Source organism: Tamandua tetradactyla, chromosome 3 (genome assembly GCF_023851605.1).
Source record: "Tamandua tetradactyla isolate mTamTet1 chromosome 3, mTamTet1.pri, whole genome shotgun sequence".
In the NCBI taxonomy this organism is placed as follows: domain Eukaryota; kingdom Metazoa; phylum Chordata; class Mammalia; order Pilosa; family Myrmecophagidae; genus Tamandua; species Tamandua tetradactyla.
The window spans coordinates 9,247,238-9,273,569 of record NC_135329.1 but is presented as its reverse complement, the minus strand read 5'-3'; the positions used below and the strand labels follow the sequence as shown (position 1 = coordinate 9,273,569).

Below are 26,332 nucleotides of genomic sequence, written 5' to 3'. Positions count from 1 at the left end.
ACTCATCTGTCCATACCATAGATAAAAGGAGCAACAGACACAAGGTTTTCATAATCACACATTCACATTGCGAAAACTGTATCATTATTCATTCATCTTCAGGAAACATGGCTACTAGAACATAGCTCTACAGTTTCAGGCACTTCCCTCTAGCCTTTCTAACATACTGTCAACTAAAAAGGGGATATCTATAAAATGTATAAGTACTCAGGATAACCTCTCGACTGTGTTTGAAATCTCTCACCCGCTGACACTTTATTTTGCCTCATTTCTCTCTTCCCCTCTTTGTTTGAGAAGGTTTTCTCAATCCCTTGATGCTGAGTCCCAGCTCATTCTAGGATTTCTGTCCCATGTTGCCAAGGGAGGTTTACACCCCTGGGAGTCATGTCCCACGTAGAGAGGGGGAGAGCAGTGAGTTTGCTTGCTGTGTTGACTGAGAGAGAGATAGGTCACATATGACCAACGAAAGAGGTTCTCTGGGGGTGACTTTTAGGCCTAATTTTAAGTAGGCTTAGCCTATCCTTTACAGGGATAGGTTGGTTTCACATGAACCAACCCCAAGTTGAGGGCTCAGCCTATTGATTTGGTTGTCCCCATTGCTTGCAAGAATATCAGAGATTCTCCAAATGATAAAGTTGAATTTCTCCCTTTCTTGCCATTCCCCCAAGGGGACTCTGCAAATACTTCTTTATTCACTGTTCAAATCGCTCTGGGATTTATCGGGGCATCACACTGGATAAATCTACAAAATCTTATGCCCTTTTCAAGGTTCCATTGTACACAATTCTTATTGTATGTGCTGAAAATCTAAAAAAGCTATGTAGATGTAATTCTTTTCTGAAATTATTCCAATGACTTTCCAGCTAAAAATTTGGAGGGACAGTTTCCCTACGAAGATTATCAAGTACCACTATCTTCAAATGTTGATAAGCTGTTACATTGTTAAGTCCTACTAATTCACAATATCATACACATCACACACATTTCTGATCTTTCCCAGGGTATTACAAAGTTATTAGGCAAACTGTACTATCGCAACCAAGGATGTTACAGCATGCACATGGTTCTGACAGGGAGAGCCAAGACTAGGGAGCAGTTTTAAGAAACATACTAAAAATATGGGAACAGAAGGAATTTAAAATGTTCAGCGTGTACGAAATGCATGACTACGACTCCAAATCATCCTTTAGTATGTGTTGTATTGTAGGGTATAAAAACGACCACCCCCCACCCTATTGAATGTTAAGTTGACATCCAAGACAGTCAGAGCCTTCCATCTAAGTCAGTATCCCACTGGTTGTATCAAAAAAATAAACAACCAGCAAATGATTTTCCCCTCTTAAAAAAAAAGCTTTACGCTTAAAAAAATGGGATAAGGTGAGATTTCAATCTCCTCCTTTAAAATGTTTCTTCTAGAGCTACTAAAAAACATGCATTTACACAATAGTTGATAAAAATATTCCTTTTGATTGTACAAGAAGGGAGAAACCAGGACCACTGATAAGGCACGGTATGTGATATTAATCAGACTTGGCTTCTTTCTCTCCTCATCAGGGGCTGGACTCCTCATTTTTAGTTTCTCCATTTTCTGCAGGTAAATCTTTAGTTTCTTGGTTAGCCAATTGAGCTTCTTTTCCCTTTGCTCCCCTTTCCCCTGTAGGTTGTACTTTTTTGCCTGAAGACTTATCCTTTCGCACCGCCTTTTTTGGCTTCGTTTCCATTTTTCTTGGAGCAGGTTTAGCTGACAGTCTTACCTACCTCCTCTCGGGCTCCTCCTTCCCCACGCCTTCCACCGAGCTGACTTTCCTCTTGGGCACCTTGGCGGCGGAGCGGAAGTGTGCCAGGACTGCGAACTGTGGGGCACAGAGAGCCTTCTCGAAGCAGGACTGCTGGCCTCTGCCACTCCTGCTGCCGCCCACTTATAAGTCTCATTGGACTGTTCTATAAAATTAAACTTCATCTGAAAGTTTTTTTAATTGTGAAATATAACATATATACAAAAAGCAATAAATTTCCAAGTACATTTTTACAAGTAAAATACCTATAGGTAGGCTTTCTCCGTTCATAAGCTTCATAAGAGTAAGCCTCAAGATCAAGGGCTTGGCCCATTGATTTGGGTGTCCCTAATATTTGACATAGTATCTGGTGTTTCCCAGGTTGGTATAGTTTAATCATTCCATATTTTTCTCCCATCCCTCAAGGGACTTTGCCTATATTTTTTGATCATTTGCTTAATATACTCTGGGATGTATCCAGGCATTATATTTAGCTATACAGGATTAAAGACTCTCATTCTTATTCTGGGCTCCCAGTGTTTGGATTGTTTGAATGATCTATCCAAGCAGGTTGAGTTACATTATGTGCTACAGAAAATTTAGGTTCTGGACACAGTAAACCTTTCATTCTTTGGTCTCAAAGAGTATGTAAAGTTCTGAAATACAGACAATGTCTTCCTTACACCTGTATTCTGAATTACCTTAATCCTGACTTGGTCAGCTTCATTCTTATCTCTAAATAGTATGTTATACATATATAAAACAGCCTCTCAAAATCCAGAAATAACAATTACTGTTCTGGGCGACTGTTATAAGAATTTACCATCTAGGCTCCAGTTTTCTTTTAAATATTTTCAAAATGAGATCATACAATATTTGCTCTTTTGTTTCTGGTTTATTTTGTCTCACCAAATGTTCCATAGGTTCATTCACATCGTTGCATGCCTCACAACTTCGTTCCTTTTTGTGGCAGCACAGTGTTTAATCGTATGCATACACTGTCGTTCACCAATGTGCTTCTCAGTTAGTGTGTCTTTCAGCTACTTCCACTACTGGACCTCATGTATAATGCCCAGGGTCAAAGTCCATCAATGCTCTCAATTTTAGATAATTTCATTGTTCCCAAGGGAAATATAACCAATAAACACACCCTCACCAAATAGAAAATCCAAACCTCCCTCACTCTTGTCCCCCCCATATTATGTACCTGTGGTAGTTAGATTCAGTTATCAAGTTGGCCAGGTGAACGTGCCTAGTTCTGTTGCTGTGGACATGAGTCAATGGTACGTGAACCTCATCTGTTGCTCATTGCATCTGCAGTCGGCTAAGAGGCGTGTCTGCTGCAATGAGTGACGTTTGAGTTAATTGGCTGGTGCTTAAATGAGAGAGCACAGCGTAGCACAGCCCAAGCAGCTCAGCATACCTTATCTCAGCACTCGCAGCTCAGCCCAGGCCTTTGGAAATGCAGAAAGGAATCCCCCTGGGGAAAGTTGTTGGAACCCAGAGGCCTGGAGAGAAGGCCAGCAGAGACCATCCTGTGCCTTCCCACATGAGAAAACCTCAGTTGAAAGTTAGCTGCCTTTCCTCTGAAGAACTAACAAAATAAATCCCCTTTTATTAACAGCCAATCCGTCTCTGGTATGCTGCATTCCGGCAGCTAGCAAACTAGAACAGTACCCCTCGTATTGCTGTGGTACTGTTGATGTTTTCCTGTTAAACATGGCCATAGCATGCAATAACAATCCCCCTCCCTGACTCTGAAGTTATACACTCTTTGTATAAGATTCATACCTTTGCAGAAGTTAATGCAAGAACTTTTTAATATTTGTCGTGTTAATCAGTGGGGCATATGAATCTACCAACCCCTTTCATCATGTTCACCTTCTATATGGTAATATTACTTATAGATCCACTAGTGATCTGCCTTCACTTCTGTCCATTTCCTTACAATTAAGTTTGACCTCATTAGCTAACTGTTCACCAGTCCCAAGGTCTGTGTGTCTCTAGGTTCCCTATATTCTCCCTATATTCTATATTATAAGCCTCTCATTTTACCTTTATCATGGCCAGAAAAGTGAAATCAAACAGTATCTATCCTTTTGTGTCTGGTTTATTTCACTCAGCATTATGTCCTCAAGACTCATTCATCTTGTCGTGTGCTTCAGGACATCATTTCGTTTTACTGCTGCATAATATTCATATATATATATATATATATATATATCTCACAGTTTGTTAATCTACTTGTCTGTTGATGGGCATTTGGATTGTTTTAATCTTTTGGTGATTGTGAATAACACTGCTATGACCATCAGTGTGCAGATCTCTGTGTCAATGCTTTTAGATCTTCTGTGTGTATACCAAATAGTGGTATTGCTGGGTCTTAGGGCAACTCAATATTTAGTTTTCTGAGGAACCAACAATCTGTCTGCCATAGAGGCTATACCATTATATATTCCTACCAGCAGTGAATAAGTGTCCCAATTTTCTACATCCTCTCCAACATTTGTAGTTTCCTGTTAGTTTAATACCAGCCATCCTTAAAGGTATGAAGTGATATCTATTGGAGTCTTGATCTGCATTACTTTTATAGCTAATGACAATGAGCATCTCTTCCTGTGCTTTTTAACCAATATGTATTTGCTCTTCAGAAAATATCTGTTCATATCTTTAGCTCACTTTATAATTGGGTTGCTTGTTGTTTTGTTGTTGAGTTGTATGATTTTTTTTCACATTATGCAGGATATCAAACCTCTGTCCAATGTGTGATTTCCAAATATTTTCTTCCATTAAGTAGGCTGCCTGTTCACCTTTTTGACAGTCTTTTGAGACACAAAAGTATTTCATTTTGAGGAGTTCTCATTTATTTTTTTCTTTTGTTGCTTGTGCTTATATAGTTTAGGAAGCTACTTCCTATTACTAGGTCTTGAAGATGTTTCCCTACATTTTCTTCTAGGAGCTTTATGGTACTGGTTCTTATATTTAGGTATTTGATACAGTTTGAGTTATTGTTTGTTTAGGGTGTAAGGTTAGGGTCCTCTTTCATTCTTTTGGTTATTGATATCCAGTTCTCCCATGTCATTTATTGAAAAGACTATTTTGTCCCAGTTCAGTGGATTTGTGGGCCTTGTTGAAGATCAGTTGACCATAGATTTGGTGGTCTGTTTCTGTGCTCTTGATTCAGTTCCATTGGTCAGGACTTCTGTCTTTGTGCTTGTACCATGCTGTTTTTTATTTTATTGACCGATTCATTGATTGTTAATACCATGCTGTTTTGACCACTGTGGCTTTATAAGTTTTAAAATCAGGGAGTGTTAATCCTCTCACTTCGTTCTTCTTTTTTTAGGATGCCTTTAGCTATTCAGGATCTCTCCCTTCCAGATGAAATAGGTAACTAGCTTTTCCAGATCTTCAAAGTAGGTTGTTGAAATTTTGATTGGTACTGTGTTGAATATATAGATCAATTGGAGTACAAGTGACATCTTAACTACATTTAACCTTCCTACCCATGAGCGTGGAATGTCTTTGCACCTATTAGATCTTCTTTGCTTTCTTTTATCAATGTTATGTAGTTTTCTATGTTCAAGTCCTTTACATCCCTAGTTAAGTTCAATCTTAGATACTTGATTCTTTTAGTTGCTATTTTGAATGGAATTTTTTCCTTAATTGACTCCTCAGTTAGGTCATTCCTTGTGTATTAAAATTAAACTTCACCTGGAAGTTTTAATTTCATTATATAAACTTCATTCATATTCAGATTGTTATTTCTGTTGATTGTCTTAGCATAATTTTTAATGTGTTTTGGAATTTTGATTTACAAGCTTATTTTTTTTTCCTTATTAATTAAAAAAAGAATTAACAAAACAATTAGAAATCATTCCAATCTACATGTACAATCAGTAATTCTTAATAACATCACATAGTTGCATATTCATCATTTCTTAGTACATTTGCATCGATTTAGAAAAAGAAATAAAAGACAACAGAATAAGAATTAAAACAATAATAGAAAGAAAAAAAACAAAAAAAACAAAAACAAAAAACCTATACCTCACATGCAGCTTCATTCAGTGTTTTTTTTTTTTTTTTTTTTTTTTTTTTTTTTAAAGGAAAGACAGAGAGAAGGAAGGAAGGAAGGAAGAAAGGGAAACATCTTTAAACATTTTCTTGTTTTATTGTATTCTGTTTCTCCGTTTTTGTTACATGGGCTGGGGCCGGGAATCGAACCGAGGTCCTCCGGCATAGCAGGCAAGCACTTTGCCCGCTGAGCCACCGCGGCCCGCCCCTTCATTCAGTGTTTTAACATAATTGCATTACAATTGGGTAGTATTGTGCTGTCCATTTCTGAGTTTTTATATCCAGTCCCGTTGTACAGTCTGTATCCCTTCAGCTCCAATTATCCCTTCTCTTTTTTTTTTTTTTTTAATTAACGGAAAAAAAGAAATTAACCCAACATTTACAGATCATACCATTCTACATATGCAATCATTAATTCTTAACATCATCACATAGATGCATGATCATCATTTCTTAGTACATTTGCATTGGTTTAGAAGAACTAGCAACATAACCGAAAAAGATATAGAATGTTAATATAGAGAGAAAAATAAAAGTAATAATAGTAAAATCAAAACAAAACAAAACAAAACAAAACAAAAACCTATAGCTCAGATGCAGCTTCATTCAGTGTTTTAACATGATTACTTTACAATTAGGTATTATTGTGCTGTCCATTTTTGAGTTTTTGTATCTAGTCCTGTTGCACAGTCTGTATCCCTTCAGCTTCAATTACCCATTGTCTTACCCTGTTTCTAACTCCTGCTGAACTCTGTTACCAATGACATATTTCAAGTTTATTCTCGAATGCCCGTTCACATCAGTGGGACCATACAGTATTTGTCTACAAGCTTATTTTGAGTATATTTTTAATTTTGTCTTTCTTATTTCTGTGCTCACCCTTCTCTGTCTGGTAATATTGGAATTGCTCCCACCCACTAGACCCCCAGTCTAGAATCAGGTATAACTGTAGTTCAGGGGTTTTGCTCTTTGGGGTAATGGGGCTAGTTTAGATCTGCTCACAGGGTCTGCAAATAACTTGGTTCAGTTCCTGGTCATGAGGCTGTTTGTATTTTTCCACTTTTCTAACCCTGGGGCACTGTAGAAAGTTAAGTCTGTGCAAGCATGGTAGCAATATTTTTTTGTTTGTATCTTTCCGCTCTTCTAACCTTGGGGCACTGTAGAAAGTTATATCTATGCAAGCATGGTAGCAATATTTTTTATCTTCCTTTCAGCTCCATCATTGTCCCCAGCTTTCAGCAGTGAGTCTGAGATGTTTCCTATTTCTTTGCTCTCCTTCATCTGCATCCTGTTACCCTGCAGGACCTATAGATATACTTAGTTCTGGACGTAGAGTCAAGCAAGCCTATAGCTTCAGTCCTGCCCACAACTTTGTATATTTGTTCTATCTGGGTCTTCTTCATTTCTTGTTATTTATTTTTTAAAGAAATATTTAAATTATTACTGCATGTTTGGAGAAGAGGGGATGCATCAAAATGTCTACTTACTGGGTTAAATTGACCAGGTTCCTTTCTAAACTTCATACCACTTTTTTTTGTTTTCTTTACTATTGTATTGTCTAGGCTCTCTAGGACAAAAGTTGAATAGCAATGATAATTTTGGACATTTAAATTTTTTTCCAAAATGGAAATGCCTCTAGTGTTTCACTATTAGATATGCTTGTTGGAGGTTTCTGGTAGGTATCCTTTGTCAATTTTAATAGGTTTTCTTTTGTTCTTGGTTTATATTTTATTGGATATTGAGTTTTATTAAGGGCTTTTTTTTTTTTGACATTTGTGAAATTACCATTGTTTTTCTCTTTAAAATGGTAAAGAGAAAAGGGAGAGCCCTTTCTGGATTGTGGGTAACTGAGAGAAACAAATATAAGTGATTTATTTGTTAATGCTTTTTTTTACAAAAAATAACACCTTTTAAGAGAATGCATTTTTGATCTTGTATTTCTGCACATAACAATATTATATATAAGTTAAAACAGTGAAATGCTGTAATCATCAGGTTTGGATTGAGTATCTTTGTAACTGAGCTTCATTATAATCAAATAGTGCTCAGTAAAATTTTTTAATTTTTTAATTTGTGGGACTCTACAAGGATTTTTTCAACTCCTAATCATTCTAACTTCTTCCTGGCTTTTTCTGGACTCTTTACACCCTTCTTTTAACCTTTATTTCTGCCTGCTGTGTCTTCTCTTGCCAAGGAGAGATTTTCTTCTGCAATAAAAACAGCTTATTGTGTGGTTACTGTTATCTGTTTTCACAGATAATGTCTGCTCTTTAATTGCTACAATAATATTGGAAGTTAGGTATGGGATCCCCATTGTTCAGGCAAGGAAATTGAGTTCCGAGATAGTGAGAGCTTGTTTAGGGGCACACAACTAATCCCTCATAGAGATAGCATTTGAATCCAGGTCTTAATGTCATTCTGCAAACTGTCTTTAAGCTAGACTGTTTTATGTCCCAAGTTGAACTTGCTTTCTGTCTTTTAGTTTAGCTAGAGGATTCCTGAGAATGCTGATGTAATCACTGTATGTATCCAATATGATTTCCCTCTAATATTTTTTTTGACAAGCGCTTCGTTGCTTTTTACCAGTCTGATGCCTTATCTCTCTTTCTTTTTTTTTTAATTAGAGAAGCTGTAAGTTTACAGAAAAATCATGTAAAAAGTTGCAACTGATGCAAGAAGATTTTTATGGTTGTACTATTGTCTGTAGTTTACATTAGGGTGCACTGTGTGTAGTGTGCTATTTTTGTTGTTATTTTTTAACCTTTATTCTAGTAGCTTGTATGCAACCTAAGATTTCCCTTTTATCTCGTGGTTTTGATTTGGATTTCCCTAATGGCTAATGATGTTGAATATCTTTTCATGTGCTTATTGACCATTTGCATATCTTCTTTGTAGAAATATCTAATCAAGTCTTTTGCCTTTTTTTTAAGCTTTTTTTTTTATTGTGAAATATAGCATATATACAAAAAGGCAAGAACGTTAAAAGTACATTTTAACAAGTAGTTAGAGAACAGATTTTAAAGTTTGGTATGATTTATGGTTCCATGACTTTTTGTTTTTTATTCTGGCTGCTCCAAGGCAGAAATATCAATAAAATGAAACAGTAGGCATACTCATTTGTTAAATCCTATCTTTTCTGTTATACTCCTCTTTAAATAACGTATATACATAAAAGTAATAAATTTCAAAGTACATTGCAAAAAATTAATTATAGAACAGATTTCAGAGTTTGGTATGGATTACAATTCTACAATTTTAGGTTTTTATTTCTAGCTGTTCTAAGGTACTGGAGGCTAAAAGAAATATCAGTATAATGATTCAGCACACATACTCATTTGTTAAACCCAACATTCTCTGTTATAATTCCACCATCACCTTTGCTCTTTCTCTTATTCTTTAGGGGTATTTGGGCCATGCCCATTTTTACTTTTTCATGTTAATCTAATTTCTTTTTAATACTGGGGAGTATTCCATGGTATGAATATACTGCAGTTTGTTTGACTGTTTACCCACGGAAGGGCATTTGAGTAGTTCTCAGATTTTAGCTATTACAATAAAACTGCTAGAACATTTGTGTACAAGTTCCTGTATAATTGTAAGTCTTCATTTCTCTGGAATAAATGCCCCAGAATGTAATTGCTAGGTCATATGGAAACCCACTTGAAGTGTGTTGTTTTTTTTTTTAACTTTTTTTTAATTGTATAATATATACAATATGTTATACAATATGCAAAGAAATAAAAAAGCAATAGTTTTCAAAGCACTCTTCAATGAGTAGTTACAGGACAGATCCCAGAGTTTGTCATGGGCTACCATGTAATCCTCTCATACTTTTCCTTCTAGATGCTCTAGAATATAGGAAGCTAGAGGGCTTAAATACTTTTTTATCATCACAATCGACTTTTTTCCTTCTTTTTTTGAGCACAATAACATATATACAAAAAAAGCTATAAATTTCCAAGCACAACACCACAATTAGTTGTAGAATATATTTCAAACTTTGGCATGGGTTACAATTTCACAGTTTTAGGTTTTCACTTCTAGCTGTTCTAAAATACTGGAGACTAAAAGAGATATCAATTTAATGATTCAGCATTCATTTTCATTTGTTAAGTCCTATTTCTACGTAAAATTTCGCCATCACCTTTGATCTTTCATTACCTCTCTTTAGGGATGTTTGGGCTATGGTAATTCTAAATTTTGCTATTGGAAGGGTCTGTCACTAAATGTGGTAAGGAGATGTAACTATCTGATGTTCTGGAGAGTCTGGGCAAGGTTTCAGGCCTTATCTGGACCAGGGAACCATCTGGAGGTTATAAGTTTCTGGAAAATTACTCTAGTGCCTGGAACCCTTGTGGAATCTTATGTATTGCCCTAGGTGTTCTTTAGGATTGGCTGGAATGGTCCTGGTTGGTGGTTGGCAGTTTATGATAAATAGCAGGGTCTGCCTGAAGCTTGCATAAGAGCAACCTCCAGAGTTGCGTCTCGACTCTTATTTGAACTCTCTCTGCCATTGATATTTTTTTCATTAATTACACTTCTTTTCCCCCTTTTGGTCAGGATGTAATTGTTGATCCCACGGTGCCAAGTTTGGATTCATCCCTGGGAGTCCTCTCCCATGTTGCCAGGGAGAGACTTTCACTCCTGGATGTCGTGTCCCACGTAGGGGGGTGGGCAATGATTTCACTTGCAGAGTTGGGCTTAGAGAGACTGAAGCCAAATCTGAGCAACAACAGAGATCCTCCAGAATTAACTCTTAGGCATGCCTATAGGTAGTCTAAGCTTCTCCACTACCTACCTGAGCTTTACAAGTGTAAGCCTCATGATTGGGGGCATGACCTATTACTTTGGGTATCCCTAAAGTTTGACACAGTATCAGGGCATTCCCTGATGGTAAGGTTTAACAGTTCTATCTTCTTTCTCCCTTCCCTCAGGGGACTTTGCCAATACTTTTTGATTATCTACTTAATGTATTCTAGGATGTTTCCAGGCATTACAATAATCTATACAGGATTAAAGTACCTCTTTCTTATTCTGTGCTTCCTGTATTTCAGTTGTTAAATGAGACAGATTGAATTAAATTCTGCACTACAGAAAATTTCAGTTCCAGATCAAATAAACTTTTCTTCTGTTGGTCTCAAAGAGTGTGTGTGGTTCTAAAATATAGATACTGTCTTCCTTACTGTTATGTTCTGAATTACTTTAACTCCCAACCTGTTCGGCTTCACTCTTATCTCTAAACATCAGGTTATGTATGTAAAACAGCTTCTCAAAATTCAGAAATAATAATCACCACTCCAAACTTAATGTGTCTGCTCTAAAAGCTCACAATCTAGGCCCCTGTTTTCTTATAAGCATTTTCTAAAAGTGACCATACCATTGTTGTTTTTTTGTTTCTGGCTTATTTTGTCTTACAAGTGTCCCACATGTTCATTCACATCGTGGTATGCCTCACGACATTGTTCCTTTTTGTAGCAGCACAACCTTTGTTCATAAATATGCACCATTGTTCGCCAGTCTACTTCTCTGTCAGTGCATCCTTCAGCCACCTGCATTCATCTGGCATCATGTAGAGGGCCCAAAGTCCGCAGTCTATCAACATTCTCAATTTTAGATAATTTCATTGTTCCCAAGAGACAGAAAACCAATAAACACACTCTCGTCAAATAGGAAATCTAAACCTCCTCTTAACTCTTGTCCCTCACCCCATTATTTACCTCTGCTGTTGCTGTGGTAGTGCTGATGGTTTCCTTTTGAACATAGCTCATAGCATGCAAAGGCAGTTTTCCCCCGTACCCTGTTGGTTATAACTTGCGTGGAAAATCTTTTTCCATCCTTTCGCTTTCAATCTATTTGTATCCTTGTGTCTAAGATGAGTCTCTTGTAAACAGCATATAGCTGGATTATATTTCCTAATCCATTCTGTGAAAATTGGTAAATTTAGTCTGTTAGCTTTCAAAGTTATTACTGAGAAGGCGTTTCTTGATTCCACCAGCTTATCTTTTTCATTTTATTTGTCAGATCTATATATTCTTTTCCCTCTTTCTCTTTGTATTATTTAAATTACCCTTAGTGGTACTCTTCAATTCTGTACCCTCTTCCAGACCTCCCTCTCCTGTCTTTTTTTTTCAGCCAGCAGAACTCCTTTTAGTATTTCTTGTAGGGCTGGTCTCTTGTTGACAAATTCTTTCAGGACTTCTTTGTCTGAAAAAACTTTAATCTCTCCCTCAGTTTTGAAGGGCAGTTTGGCTGGGTACAGAATTCTTGGCGGGAAGTCTTTCTCTTTCAGGATCTTGAATGTATCGAATCACTGCCTTCTTGCCTCCAGGGTGCTAGTTGAGTAGTCTGAACTCAGTTTTATTTGTTTTCCCTTGTATGTAGTAGATTGTTTTTTTCTTCCGCTTTCAGGATTTTCTGCTTCTCTTCAACATTTGACAGACTGATTAGTATGTGCTTTAGGGAAGGTCTATTTAATAGAGTTCTATTTGGAGTCCTTTGGGCTTCTTTGACTTTAATATTTATTTCCTTTATTAGGATTGGGAAATTTTCCCCCATTATATCCTCAACTACTCTTCCTAGCCCTTTACTCCTCTCTTCTCCTTCTAGGACACCAATGATTATTATATTTGTGCACTTTGCTTTGTCTATCATTTCCCTGAGTTCCCATTGGATTTTTTCCATCTTTTTTGCCATTTGCTGTTTTGAGTCTTTGAAGCCAATTATCCTGTCCTCTGTATTACTTATTCTTTGTTCTGTCTTTTCAAATCTGGTGTTGTATGCTGTTCTAGTTTGCTAGCTGCTGGAATGCAATATACCAGAAACGGAATGGCTTTTAACAAGGGGAATTTAATGAGTTGCTAGTTTACAGATCTAAGGCCGAGAAAATGTCCCAATTAAAACAAGTCTATAGAAATGTCCAATCAAAGGCATCCGGGGAAAGATACCTTGGTTCAAGAAAGCCGATGAAGTTCAGGGTTTCTCTCTCATCTGGAAAGGCACATGGCGAACGCAGTCAGGGCTCCTCTCTCGGCTGGACAGGCACATGGCGAATACGGTATCATCTGCTAGCTTTGTCTCCTGGCTTCCTGTTTCATGAAGCTCCCCGGGAGGCGTTTTCCTTCTTCATCTCCAAAGGTCGTTGGCTGGTGGACTCTCTGCTTCGTGGTGCTGCAGCATTCTCTGCTCTCTCTGAGTCTCTCTGAGTCTCTCATTCTCCAAAATGTTTCCTCTTTTATAGGACTTCAGAAACTAATCAAGACCCACTCAGATGGGTGGAGACATGTCATCCCCTAATCCAGTTTAACAACCGTTCTTAACTAAATCTCATCAACCAGGGAGATGATCCCATCACAGTCCCAAATACACAGCATTGAATAGAGACTATTCTACCTTTAAGAAATGGGATCCATATTAAAACATGGCTTTTCTTAGGGGGCATACTTCCCTTCAAACCAGCACATATGCCTTTAATATGTTTTTTCTTTGGTCAACAGAATCTTTCATCTCTGTGATTTCTGCTATTTTTCTATTTATTCTTTCAAATTCCTTTGTGCTCTTCCACTGTCTTCTTGATCTCTTTTATATCATTTGCTATCCTACTTATTTTATTAATTAGAGTTGTACGAACATCTTTGATTAGTTGTTCCAAGGACTGTGTCACCTCTGGTGTTTTAATGTGGTCATTATGATGCCTTATCTCTTGTCAGATTTCTCATAACAACTAAATCTTTATTACTGCAATAATTATATGATAAATAGCATCATGATTAAGCCTTTGGGCTCTGGAGTGAGCAGTTTAGGTTGAACCTTTGGAAGGTTATTTTCTTTTAACATTTCAAAAATTATGAAATATATTCAAGGAAGTATAGAGAATTAAATAATGAATGTCTGTATACACAACATTCAACATAAGAAACTAGGCTTCAATTCAAAGTTGAGCCTTCATAGCACTATGAGGTAGCCCTAGCTTCCTGTAGGATTATTCCACTAAATGTGGGCCTTGCTTACTGAAATACATCACAAGTGTTTTAATAATCGCTGTTAATTAAAATGCATCTTAAGTTTTTTGATTATGTGAGAATTTTGTAAGCTTGTATTCCAAATTGAATGAGTTGTAAACACTTAAGGAAAGTCCTGATTTTTCAGTATCTGATAGATGTCTGTATCAGTTGTTGATGATCTGGTGAAAAGTTACTAAGCTTTGATTTTTCTCTTTTAGCAAGTAACAGAAATGGTATAAAATAAAAATTCTTCTACTTATCCTCAGGCTGTCTACAAGAAGACTTGTTTATACTGAGATATTTTGCCAGTGGAGTGTTTTTTTTTGAGTTGAATTTTGATGTTCAGACATTTCTGGCTATGTTATGGGCCGAAGATGTAGAAAAATTATCCTAGTGTCTTTATATATTGAACAGCAGTATAATGGGCTAGGAGTTAAGAGTTCTGTCTCTTTATTGTGAGAAAAAGCTATGCTCTGGGACAAGAGATTTTGCTTATTTGGATGTACAAAATACAGGGCCTGGGCTAGATTATTTCTAAGCCATCATATATATATATATTTAATTAATTTTTTAATTTTTAAAAAAATCCCAGAAAACACCAAACACACACAAACATTCATAACTTTTGATCATTCCATTCTACATATGTAATCAGTAATTCACAGTATCATCACATAGTTGCATATTCATCATCATGATCATATCTTGGAACATTTGCATCTATTCAGAAAAAGAAATAAAAAGAAAACAGAAAAAAATTCATACATACCATACCCACCCACCCGTCCCCCTCACCGATCACCAGCATTTCACTCTAAATTTATTTTAACATTTGTTCCCCCTGTTATTCATCTTTATTCCATATGTTTTACTCGTCTTTTGATAATGTAAAGGAGCATCAGACACAAGTTTTCACAGTCACACAGTCACAATGTGAAAGCTATATCATTATACAATCATCTTCAAGAAACATGGCTACTGGAACACAGCTCCACATTTTCAGGCAGTTCCCTCCAACCTCTCCACTACATCTTGACTAACAAGGTGATATCTATTTAATGTGTAAGAATAACTTCCAGGATAACCTCTTGACTCTGCCTGGAATCTCTCAGCCATTAACACTTTATTTTGTCTCATTTCACTCTTCCCGCTTTTGGTTAAGAAGGGTTTTTCAATCCCCTGATGCTGAGTCTCAGCTCATTCTAGGGTTTTTCTCAATTCCTTGATGCTGAGTCTCAGTTCATTCTAGGATTTCTGTCCCTCGTTGCCAGGAACGTCCACACCTCTGGGAGTCATGTCCCATGTAGACAGGGGGAGGGTGGTGAGTTTACTTGTGTTGGCTGGAGAGAGAAGCCACATCTGAGCAACAAAAGAGACTCTCCTGGGGGTGACACTTAGACCTAAATTTTAAGTAGACTTGACCTATCCTTTGTGGGGTTAAGTTTCATATGAACAAACTCCAAGACTGGGGGCTCAGCCTATAGCTTTGGTTGTCCACACTGCTTGTGAGACTATCAAGAATTCAACCTGGGAAAGTCAAATCTCTCCCGTCCCCCCCTTTCCCTGAAGGAGACTGTGCAAATACTTTTCCACTCACTGATCAAATCACTCCGGGATTCATCCGGGCATCACTCTGGACAAACCAACAAAAGCTCATGTCCTCCCCAAGATTCCAAGCACTCACGGTGTTCAGCCAAGCCATCTACATAAGTTACATTAGGAAATGCACTAGTCAAAATATAAATTTTGTACCAAATAAACATTTTTTGCTTTAGTCTCACACATAAGGTGAAATTTTAAAATATCAGTTACCATCTATTTACAGCACCCCTCACTAATGACATTCCTTTGTTCTTCCTCATACACAAACATTTTTAAAATTTCTACATTTAGTCACGATTATTATACACTCTAGGCATTCTTAGATTATACCATCTCAATCTTTATTATCTGTCTTTCTTTCTGATTTCATTTATGCCCCCAGCCCTCCTCCCTCTATCATTCTCACATGCAGCTTCATTCAGGTTTTAACATAATTGTATTACAGTTAGGTAGTATTGTGCTGTCCATTTCTGAGTTTTTATATTCAGTCCTGTTGCACAATCTGTATCCCTTCAGCTCCAAGTACCCAATATCCTACCCTATTTCTATCTCCTGATGGTCTCTGTTACCAGCGAAATATTCCAGGTTTATTCACTAATGTCAGTTCATGTCAGTGAGACCATAAAGTGTTTGTCCATTTGTTTTTGGCTAATCTCATTCAGCATAATGTCCTCAAGGTCCATCCATGTTGTTACATACTTCATAACTTTATTCTGTCTTACAGCTGCATAATATTCCATTGTATGTATATACCACAGTTTGTTTAGCCACTTGTCTGTTGATGGAAATTTTGGCTGTTTCCATCTCTTTGCAATTGCAAATAATGCTGCTATAAACATTCGTGTGCAAATGTCTGTATGTGTCTTTGCCCTTATGTCCTTTGAGTAGATACCTAGCAGTGGTATTGCTGGGTCATATAGCCGTTCTATATTCAGCTTTTTGAGGAACCGCCAAACTGCCTTCCACAGCAGTTGCACCAATGGACATTCCCATCAACAGTGGATAAGTATGCTTCTTTCTGCACATTCTCTCCAGCACTTGTCATTTTCTGTTTTGTTGATAATGGCCATTTTGGTGGGTGTGAGATGATATCTCATTGTGGTTTTGATTTGCATTTCTCTAATGGATAGGGACATTGAGCATCTCTTCATGTGCCTTTTGGCCATTTGTATTTCCTCTTCTGAGAAGTGTCTGTTCAAGTCTTTTTCCCATTTTGTAATTGGATTGGCTGTCTTTTTGTTGTTGAGTTGAACAGTCTCTTTATAAATGCTGGATACTAGACCTTTATCTGATATGTCGTTACCAAATATTGTCTCCCATTGTGTAGGCTGTCTTTTTACTTTCTTGATGAAGTTCTTTGATGTGCGAAAGTGTTTAATTTTGAGGAGTTTCCATTTATTTCTTTCCTTCTTCAGTGCTCTTGCTTTGGATGTAAGGTCTATAAAACTGCCTCCAAGTATAAGAGTTATAAGATATTTCCCTACATTTTCCTCTAACTGTTTTATGATCTTAGACCTAATGTTTAGGTCTTTGATCCATTTTGAGTTAACTTTTGTATAGGGTGTGAGATATGGGTCTTCTTTCATTCTTTTGCATGTGGATATCCAGTTCTCTAGGCACTGTTTATTGAAGAGACTGTTCTGTCCCAGGTGAGTTGGCTTGACTGTCTTATCAAAAATCAGTTGTCCATAGATGAGAGGGTCTATATCTGAACACTCTATTCGATTCCATTGGTCAATATATTTGTCTTTATGCCAGTACCATGCTGTTTTGACCACTGTAGCTTCATAATATGCCTTAAAGTCAGGCAGCGTGAGACCTCCGGCTTCATTTTTTTTTTTCCTCAGGATACTTTTAGCTATTTGGGGCACCCTGCCCTTCCAGATAAATTTACTTATTGGTTTTTCTGTTTCCGGAAAGTAAGTTTTTGGAATTTTGATTGGTATTGCATTTAATCTGTAAGTCAATTTAGGTAGAATTGACATCTTAACTATATTTAGTCTTCCAATCCATGAACATGGTGTGCCTTTCCATCTATTTAGGTCTTCTGTGATTTCTTTTAACAATTTCTTGTAATTTTCTTTGTATAGGTCTTTTGTCTCTTTAAATTTATTCCTAAATATTTTATTCTTTTGGTTGCAATTGTAAATGGAATTCTTTTCTTGATTTCCCCCTCAGATTGTTTATTACTAGTGCATAGAAACATTACAGATTTTTGAATGTTGATCTTGTAACCTGCCACTTTGCTGTACTCATTTATTAGCTCTAGAAGTTTTGCTGTGGATTTTTCAGAGTTTTCAACATAGCATATCATATCATCTGCAAACAGTGAGAGTTTTACTTCTTCCTTTCCAATTTTGATGCCTTGTATTTCTTTTTCTTGTCTAATTGCTCTGGATAGAAGTTCCAACACAATGTTGAATAACAGTGGTGATAGTGGACATCCTTGTCTTGTTCCTGATCTTAGGGGGAAAGTTTTCAGTTTTTCCTTGTTGAGGATGATATTAGCTGTGGGTTTTTCATATATTCTGTTTATCATGTTGAGGAAGTTCCCTTCTATTCCTATCCTTTGAAGTGTTTTCAACAGGAATGGATGTTGAATTTTGTCAAATGTCTTTTCTGCATCAATTGAGATGATCATGTGGTTTTTCTTCTTTGTTGATATGGTGTATTACATTAATTGATTTTCTTATGTTGAACCATCCTTGCATACCTGGGATGAATCCTACTTGGTCATGATGTATAATTCTTTTAATGTCTTGCTGGATTCAATTTGCTAGAATTTTGTTGAGGATTTTTGCATCTATCTTCATTAGAGAGATTGGTATGTAGTTTTCTTTTTTTGTAATATCTTCGTCTGGCTTTGGTATGAGGGTGATATTGTCTTCGTAGAATGAGTTAGGTAGCTTTCCCTCCTCTGCAATTTTTTTGAAGAGTTTGAGCAGGTTTGGTACTAATTCTTTCTTGAATGTTTGGTAGAAGTCACATGTGAAGCCATCTGGTTCTGGGCTTTCTTTTTGGGGAGCTTCTTAATGACTGATTCAATTTCTTTACTTGTGATTGATTTGATGAGGTCATCTATTTCTTCTCGAGTCAAAGTTGGTTGTTCATACCTTTCTAGGAAGTTGTCCATTTCATTTACATTGTTGTATTTATTAGCATAAAGTTATTCATAGTATCCTGTTACCTCCTTTATTTCTGTGTGGTCAGTGGTTATGTCTCCTTTTCCATTTCTGATCTTATTTATTTGCATCCTCTCTCTTCTTTTTGTCAATCTTGCTAAGGTCCCATTAATCTTACTGATATTCTCATAGAACCAGCTTCTGGTTTTATTGATTTTCTCAATTGTTTTCATGTTCTCAATTTCATTTATTTCTGCTCTAATCTCTGTTACTTCTTTCCTTTTGCTTACTTTGGGGTTAGTTTGCTGTTCTTTCTCCAGTTCTTCCAAGTGGACAGTTAATTCCTCAATTTTTACCCTTTCTTCTTTTTTTGATATAGGCATTTAGGGCAATAAATTTCCCTCTTAGTACTGCCTTTGCTGTGTCCCATAAATTTTGATATGTTGTGTTTTCTATTTGCTTTGAGATTTACTGATTTCTCTTGTAATTTCTTCCTTGACCCACTGGTTGTTTAAGAGTGTGTTGTTGAGCCTCCACATATTTATGAATTTTCTGGCGCTCTGCCTATTATTGATTTCCAACTTCATTCCTTTATGATCTGAGAAAGGGTTTTGCATGATTTCAGTCTTTTTAAATTTATTGAGACTTGCTTTGTGACCCAGCATATGGTCTATCTTTGAGAGTGATCCATGAGCACTTGAGAAAAAGGTGTATCCTGCTGTTGTAGGGTGTGATGTCCTATAAATGTCTGTTAAGTTTAGCTCATTTATTGTAATATTCAAATTCTCTGTTTCTTTATTGATCCTCTGTCTAGATGTTCTGTCCATTGATGAGAGTGGTGAATTGAAGTCTCCAACTATTATGGTAGATGTGTCTATTTCTCTTTTCACTGTTTGCCTCATGTATTTTGGAGCATTCTGGTTCGGTGCATAAATATTTATGATCGTTATGTCCTCATGCTGAATTGTTCCTTTTATTAGTACATAGTATCCTTCTTTGTCTCTTTTAACTGTTTTACATTTCAAATCTAATTTGTTGAATATTAGTATCGCTACTCCTACTCTTTTCTGGTGTTATTTGCATGAAATATCTTTTCCCAACCTTTCACTTTCAACATACGTTTACCTTTGGGTCTAAGATGTGTTTCCTGTAGACAGCATATAGATGGGTCCTGTTTTTTAATCCATTCTGCCAGTCTATGTCTTTTGATTGGGGAGTTCAGTCCATTAACATTTAGTGTTATACTGTACGGGTAGTACTTTCTTCTACCATTTTGCCTTTTAGATTTTATATGTCATATCTAATTTTCCTTCTTTTTACCTTTACTTTTAGTCTTTCTTTCTACACTCTTCTCCACACCTCTCTCTTCTGTCTTCGTATCTGTCTCTAGTGCTCCCTTTAGTATTTCTTGCAGAGCTGGTCTCTTGGTCACAAATTCTCTCAGTGATTTTTTTGTCTGAAAATGTTTTAATTTCTCCTTCATTTTTGAAGGACAATTTTGCTGGATATACTATTCTTGGTTGGCAGTTCTTCTCTTTTAGTAATTTGAACATATCATCCCACTGTCTTCTCGCCTCCATGGTTCCTGCTGAGAAATCTATGCATAGTCTTACTGGGTTTCCCTTGTATGTGATGGATTGCTTTTCTCTTGCTACTTTCAAGATCCTCTCTTTCTCTTTGACCTCTGACATTCTGATGAGTAAGCATCTTGGAGTACGTCTATTTGGATCTATTCTCTTTGGGGGTATGCTGCACTTCTTGGATCTGTAATTTTAAGTCTTTCATAAGAGTTGGGAAATTTTCAGTGATAATTTCCTCCATTAGTTTTTCTCCTCCTTTTCCCTTCTCTTCTCCTTCTGGGACACCCACAACATGTATATTCGTGCACTTCATATTGTCATTCAATTTCCTGAGTCCCTACTCATATTTTTCCATTTTTTCCCCTATAGTTTCTTTTTCTTGTCGGGTTTCAGATGTTCCATCCTCCAGTTCACTTATCCTATGTTCTGCCTCTCAAAATCTACCATTGTAGGTTTTCATTGTTCTTTTCATCTCTTCTCTTGTGCCTTTCATTCCCTTAAGTTCTGTGATTTGTTTTTTCAGACTGTTTCTTCTTTTTGTTCATCTCTTGCCTTCTTTATAGCCTCCCTCAACTCATTGATATGGTTTTTGATGAAGTTTTCCATGTCTGTTTGTATATCTGAATGAATTGTTTCAGCTCCTGTATGTCATTTGAATTGTTGGTTTGTTGCTTTGACTGGGCCACATCTTCAATTTTCCTGGTGTGATTTGTTTTTTTTTTTGCTGGCGTCTAGACATTTAATTACCTTAACTAGTTTATTCTGGAGAGTGTTTTCACTTTTTTTACCTAGAGTTTTCTTTTTTTTTTTTTTTAACATGGGCAGACACCGAGAATCGAACCCGGGTCCTCGGGCATGGCAGGCAAGCACTCTTACCTGCTCAGCCACCGTGGCCCACCCCCTAGAGTTTTCTTGCTGGACGAATTTGTTGTCTGTTTGTTCTTTGACATTCAGTTCACCTTTTTCTGCACCTCTAGCTTAGGTTTTGTTTAACAGAGGAGAATTTTTCAGTTCTTGTTTTCTTGTTTCTTGTCCTGCTTGTATGGTGCCTTCCCCTCACCCCCACCCTTAGGAGGGTCTCCTTTGGTATTATAGACCCCAGCCGGATTTTCCCGGACCAAACTGGCCTCCTATCGGGGGAAGAAGTCACCTGCATTGGTTTTCCCTGAGGGTGAGACCCAGTAGGTTGAAAGACTTTCCTGTGAAGTCTCTGGGCTCTCTTTTTCTTATCCTGCCCAGTATGTGGCGCTTGTCTGCCTGCACGTCCCACCAGCATAAGATGATGCAGTACCTTTAACTTCAGCAGACTCTTCCTGAGAGACAGAGGAGAGGTGTAGGCTTGTTTTAATGGCTTTAAATTACCAAGCCCTGGTGTCTGAATTCCTTGAGGGAGGGATTCCACCTGAGTTGAGCTTCACCCCTCCCCTGGGGAAGGCACAGGCTCCAGACAAGCCCTGAAACAAGCTTGTTTCTGCCTATGCCTGCGGCAGTTGCAACCTGAGAAGTCCTGCTGCTGAATCCAGAGGCAGTCAAGCCTTTGTAGAAACACAGCCACAAAAACCTCTGTTTCTTTTCTTTTTTTCTTTTTCCGTTAGCCCAATGATCAGCCTCCGCTTTGATCAGGTTCACCTGAGCTGGGCACCTATTTTTAGTAGTCAGAATTTGTTAATTAATGCTGCAATTGGTGTTTGGTTGGGCTCAGCCCCTACTACTGTTCAAGCCTCTTTCCTTTCCCCCCTGGGAAGCAGCCTGTGGGGGAGGAACGCAGGCCGATGCACGTTGGGGAACTCACAGTTCTGGGGGGTCTTGCAGCCGGTCCACCTGGTCCAGACTGGGGTACGCTGTGTGTCCGGTCACTGATGTGGCTCCCGGAGCTGTTCTGTACTGTTTCTGGTTATTTAGTAGTTGTTCTGGAAGACAAACTAAAGTGTGCACATTGCTAAGCCACCATCTTGGCCCCTCCCTGACTTGTGGTTTTTAATCATTATCACTAATGTGTTAATCAAAGTTAAAGATGAGAACTCAGAAATAGAAAATAAATTGATAAAGTCTGTGATTTTGAATATGAAAGTTGCATACCCACTGTTGTGATAAAAAAAGAAATAGTAATTTAATTTTAGCTAGAACACATTTTTGGCCCTAGTTATTATTATTATTTTATCATGAAAAATAACATATATACAAAAAAAGCAATAAATTTCAAAGCATACCACAGTGTTAGTTGTAGAATAGATTTCAGAGTTTGATATGTGTTACAGTTCCACAATTTTAAGTTTTTACTTCTAGTTGCTCCAAGACACTGGAGACGAAAAGAAATATTGTTATAATGATTCAGCAATCTAATTCATTTGTCAAACCCTATCTTCTCTGGTATAAGTAAGTCCAACTTCTCCTTTGATTTTTCTTCCAGTCTTTAGAGTTGTTTGGAATGGGCTGTTGATAAAATGGGAAAGGGGAATGAAACTAATTGATGTTCTGGAGAGGTTGGCCCCTCTGGGTTTCAGGGCTTATCTGGCGTTGGAACACATCTGGAGGATGTGGGTTTATAGGAAGTAATCATAGTACGTGAAACCTGTGCAGAATCTCAGATACAGCCGTAGGTGTTATTTAGGGTTGGCAAGAATGGTTTTGGTTGAGGTTTGGCAAACCTAATAGATAGCAGTATCTATCTGAAGCATGCATGAGAGTAGCCTCCACAGTAGTCTCTCAACTCAATTTGAACTCTCTAAGCCACTGATACCTTTTTGTCAGCATGGCAGTGTTGATCCCATGGTGTCAGGGCCAGTCTCATCCCTGGGAGTCATATCCCATGTTGCCAGGAAGACTTTCACCCCTGGATGTCATGTCCCATGTAGGTCGGTAGGTAATGATTTCCTTTGCAGAGTTGGGCTTAGAGAGACGGCCTTAGTTATTTTTATCACAAAATTTTATAAAATTTTACAGCAAATTTTCTTTCCCCTTATGAGCTAGCAACCCATGGCAGGCCTTTGGAAAAACTATGAGATTTCTCTTTTAAGCAGACAAGAGGCACTTGTTTCTCCCTTTCATTACTTCCTTTCTCCCATTTTCTTACATTGTATTTTCTGGTTCCTTGGGCACATTGCATTTCCATCTCCCTACCCCTTTACAATTCTAGTGTAGGCATCATCCAAAAAGGTAGTTACATGATAATATTAGTACTAATAATAGCTGACATTTGTTAGACTTATTTTGTATCAGGCATGGTGATAAGCGCTATACATGATTCTTTTATTTATTTATTTATTTATTATTATTTTTTGGCATGGGCTAGCACCGGGAATGATTCTTTTATTCAATAGTTGCTACGGCCCTATGAGATTGTATTTAGCTATTCAGAGCTGTATAGTAGTGGGTAGAGTCATTGAACATTTCTCATTGTAATGTAGAGAACTCAGATTTGTAAATAGAACATCTCTACAGCTACTAAACTTAAGTTGGTATCAAACTAAATATGATTGTTATTATATTTGTTATCATATTGTTATTATATCATAGGATGTTAAATTTTAACCCATGGTAAACACAAGGAACAGATGAAAAAGATATCAAGATAGAAAATAGAATGCACTGAGTATGGTACAACAATAACAACAAAAATCAAATAAATATGAAAATAGAAATTAAATAGAAGCACTGAGAAAAAAGGTATGAGACATACAAAGGCTAAATAGCAAAATGGCAAAAAACAGTTTTGCATTATTGTTAGTCACCTTAAATGTAAATGGATTAAACTCTTCAGTCAAAAGGCAGAGATTGACAGAATGGATAAAAAAAGGATGACCCAACTATGTGGTGTCTGTAAGAGACTCACTTTAAATTCAAAGAATCAAGTAGGATGAAAGTGAAAGGATGGAGAAAAAAACCCACAACACATCCCATGTAAATAGGAAGCAAAAGAGAGCTGGGGTAGCTATATTAATATCAGATAAAATAGACTTTAGGTAAAAAGCAGTTATGAGGAATAATGGTAGTCATTATATGCTGATAAAAGAGAACAATTCAACAAGAAGGTTATAAATATATATATACCTAATGGTAAAATCCCAAAATATATGAAGCAGTTATTTCAAGATTTAAAGGAAGAAATTGATGGTACTACATAATAGTAAGAGTCTTTAATGCACTACTTTCAATAATGGATAGAACATCTTTTCAGAAGACCAGTAAAGAAATAAAGAGTTGAACAATACTCTAAATCAGCTGGACCAAACAAATATGTATAGAAAACTTCAGCCAACAAAAACACGATACACATTCTTCTCGAATTCAGATGAATCATTCTCTAGGATAGACCATATGTCAAAAACAAGTCTCAAATAATTAAAAAATATTGGAATAATACAATATGTATTCTCTGTCTACAAGAGAAGGAAGGTAAAAATCACCAACAGAGGGAGAAATGGAAAACTCACAAATATGTGAAAATTAAACAACATATTCTCTTAAGAACCAATATGGTAAAAAGAAGATATCAGAAGTGAAATTAGGGAATATTTTGAGGATAATGAAAATGAAAATACAGCGTGCCCAAACTTATGCAGCAGAGGCAGTGCTGACAGGGAAATTTGTGGCTCTATTAATGCTTCCATTAGAAAAGAAGAAAAGCTTCAAATCGGAGACCTAACCTCAAAGCTGGAAGAATTAGAAAAAGAAAAGCAAAGTACACCCAAAGCAAGCAGAAGGAAGGAAATATCAAAGATTAGAGTGGAGAGATACATAAAAGATAAAACAAAACAAAACGATAGAGAGAATCCACAACACTGAAATTGGTTATTTGAAAAGAACAATAAAATTGAAAAAGAAAGAAAGAAGATAAAACAACTAAGTAAAAAATGAAAAGGGGACATTGCTACTGACCTTGCTGAAATAAAAAGGACTATAAAAGGATACTGTGAACAACTGTATGCCAATAAATTAGCAACCTAAATGAAATGGACAAATTCTTAAAAACATGTAAAGTACCTACATTGACTCAAGAAGAAATAGACGATCTCAACAAACTGATGATTAGTAAAGAGATTGAATTGGTAATAAAAAAACCTCCCAACAAGGAAAAGCCCAGGACTAGATGACTTCACAGGGGAATTGTACCAAATATTCCAAGAAGACTTAACTCTTATGCTGCTTAAATGCTTATAAAAAATTGAAGAGAAGCGAGTGAGAGCCAAGATGGCGGCTTAGCAAGGTGTGGGATTTAGTTCGTCCTCCAAAGTAGCTAGTAAATAGCCAGGAACAGTATAGAACAACTACTGGGCCACATCAGTGACCAGACACACAGCTTACCCCAGTCTGGATGAGCTGGACGAGCTGGATCAGCTGTGAGCCTCCCCAGAACCATGAGTTCCCCATGCCGCAGTGGCCGGCCCCCCTCCCCCACAGGCTGCTTCCCAGAGGGGAAAAGAAAGGGAATTTACTAGCGGCAGGGGTGTGCAACAAAACTCCAACTGTGGAATTAATTAACAAATTCTGACTACTAAAAATAGGTCCCCAGCTTAGCTGAACCTCGTGAGTAAAAGCGGAGGTCACTGGTTTTTGCCCCAGTGCAGAAGGGGCATGGCTGACAGAAAAAAAGGAAAAAAACAGGTTTTTTTTGGGTCTGAAAAGGTCTGGGCCCTGCAGGAAAGAAGGGGGCACATAGGACCTGGAGATACACAGAGTAACATACCAGCTTAAGCTCTTGATTGGCATACTTGAGGAATGGGGTCCTGCTCTGAAAAGGATTTTTATTTTTCTCTTTTGTGGCTGTGTTTCGATGGATTGATTACTCTTGGATATGGCTGCAAGGCTTCTTGGACTCCACTGCCCCAGGCATAGGCAGAGTTGAGCTTGTTTGAGAGCATGTCTGGAGCCTGTGCCTTCCCCAGGAGAAGCGTGGGGCCCAGCTCGGTGGAATCTCTCCCTCAAGGAATTCAGACCCCAGGGTCTGGAAGACTGAAGCAATTAAAGCCAGCCTACAACCTCTCCTCTGTCTCTACCATGTCCCCAGCAGGGAGAGTCTGCTGAAGTTAAAGGTACTCCATCACCTTCTGCTGGTGGGACCTGCAGGGAGAAGAGCTCCACATACTGGGCAGGATAGGAAAAACACGAAGTCCAGAGACTTCATAGGAAAGCCTTTTCATCTTCTGGGTCTCACCGCAAACTGATGCAGGTGACTC

At 37.4% G+C, this 26,332-nt stretch overlaps 1 protein-coding gene and 1 pseudogene across 10 annotated transcripts in view; one reads left to right on the top strand and one right to left on the bottom strand.

Annotated features, from left to right (window-relative positions):
- Window positions 1–26,332, top strand: part of DTNB (dystrobrevin beta) — a 445,692-nt gene that overhangs the window by 14,443 nt on the left and 404,917 nt on the right. The window lies entirely within an intron of this gene.
- On the bottom strand, window positions 1,521–25,526 carry LOC143676682 (non-histone chromosomal protein HMG-14 pseudogene; annotated as a pseudogene).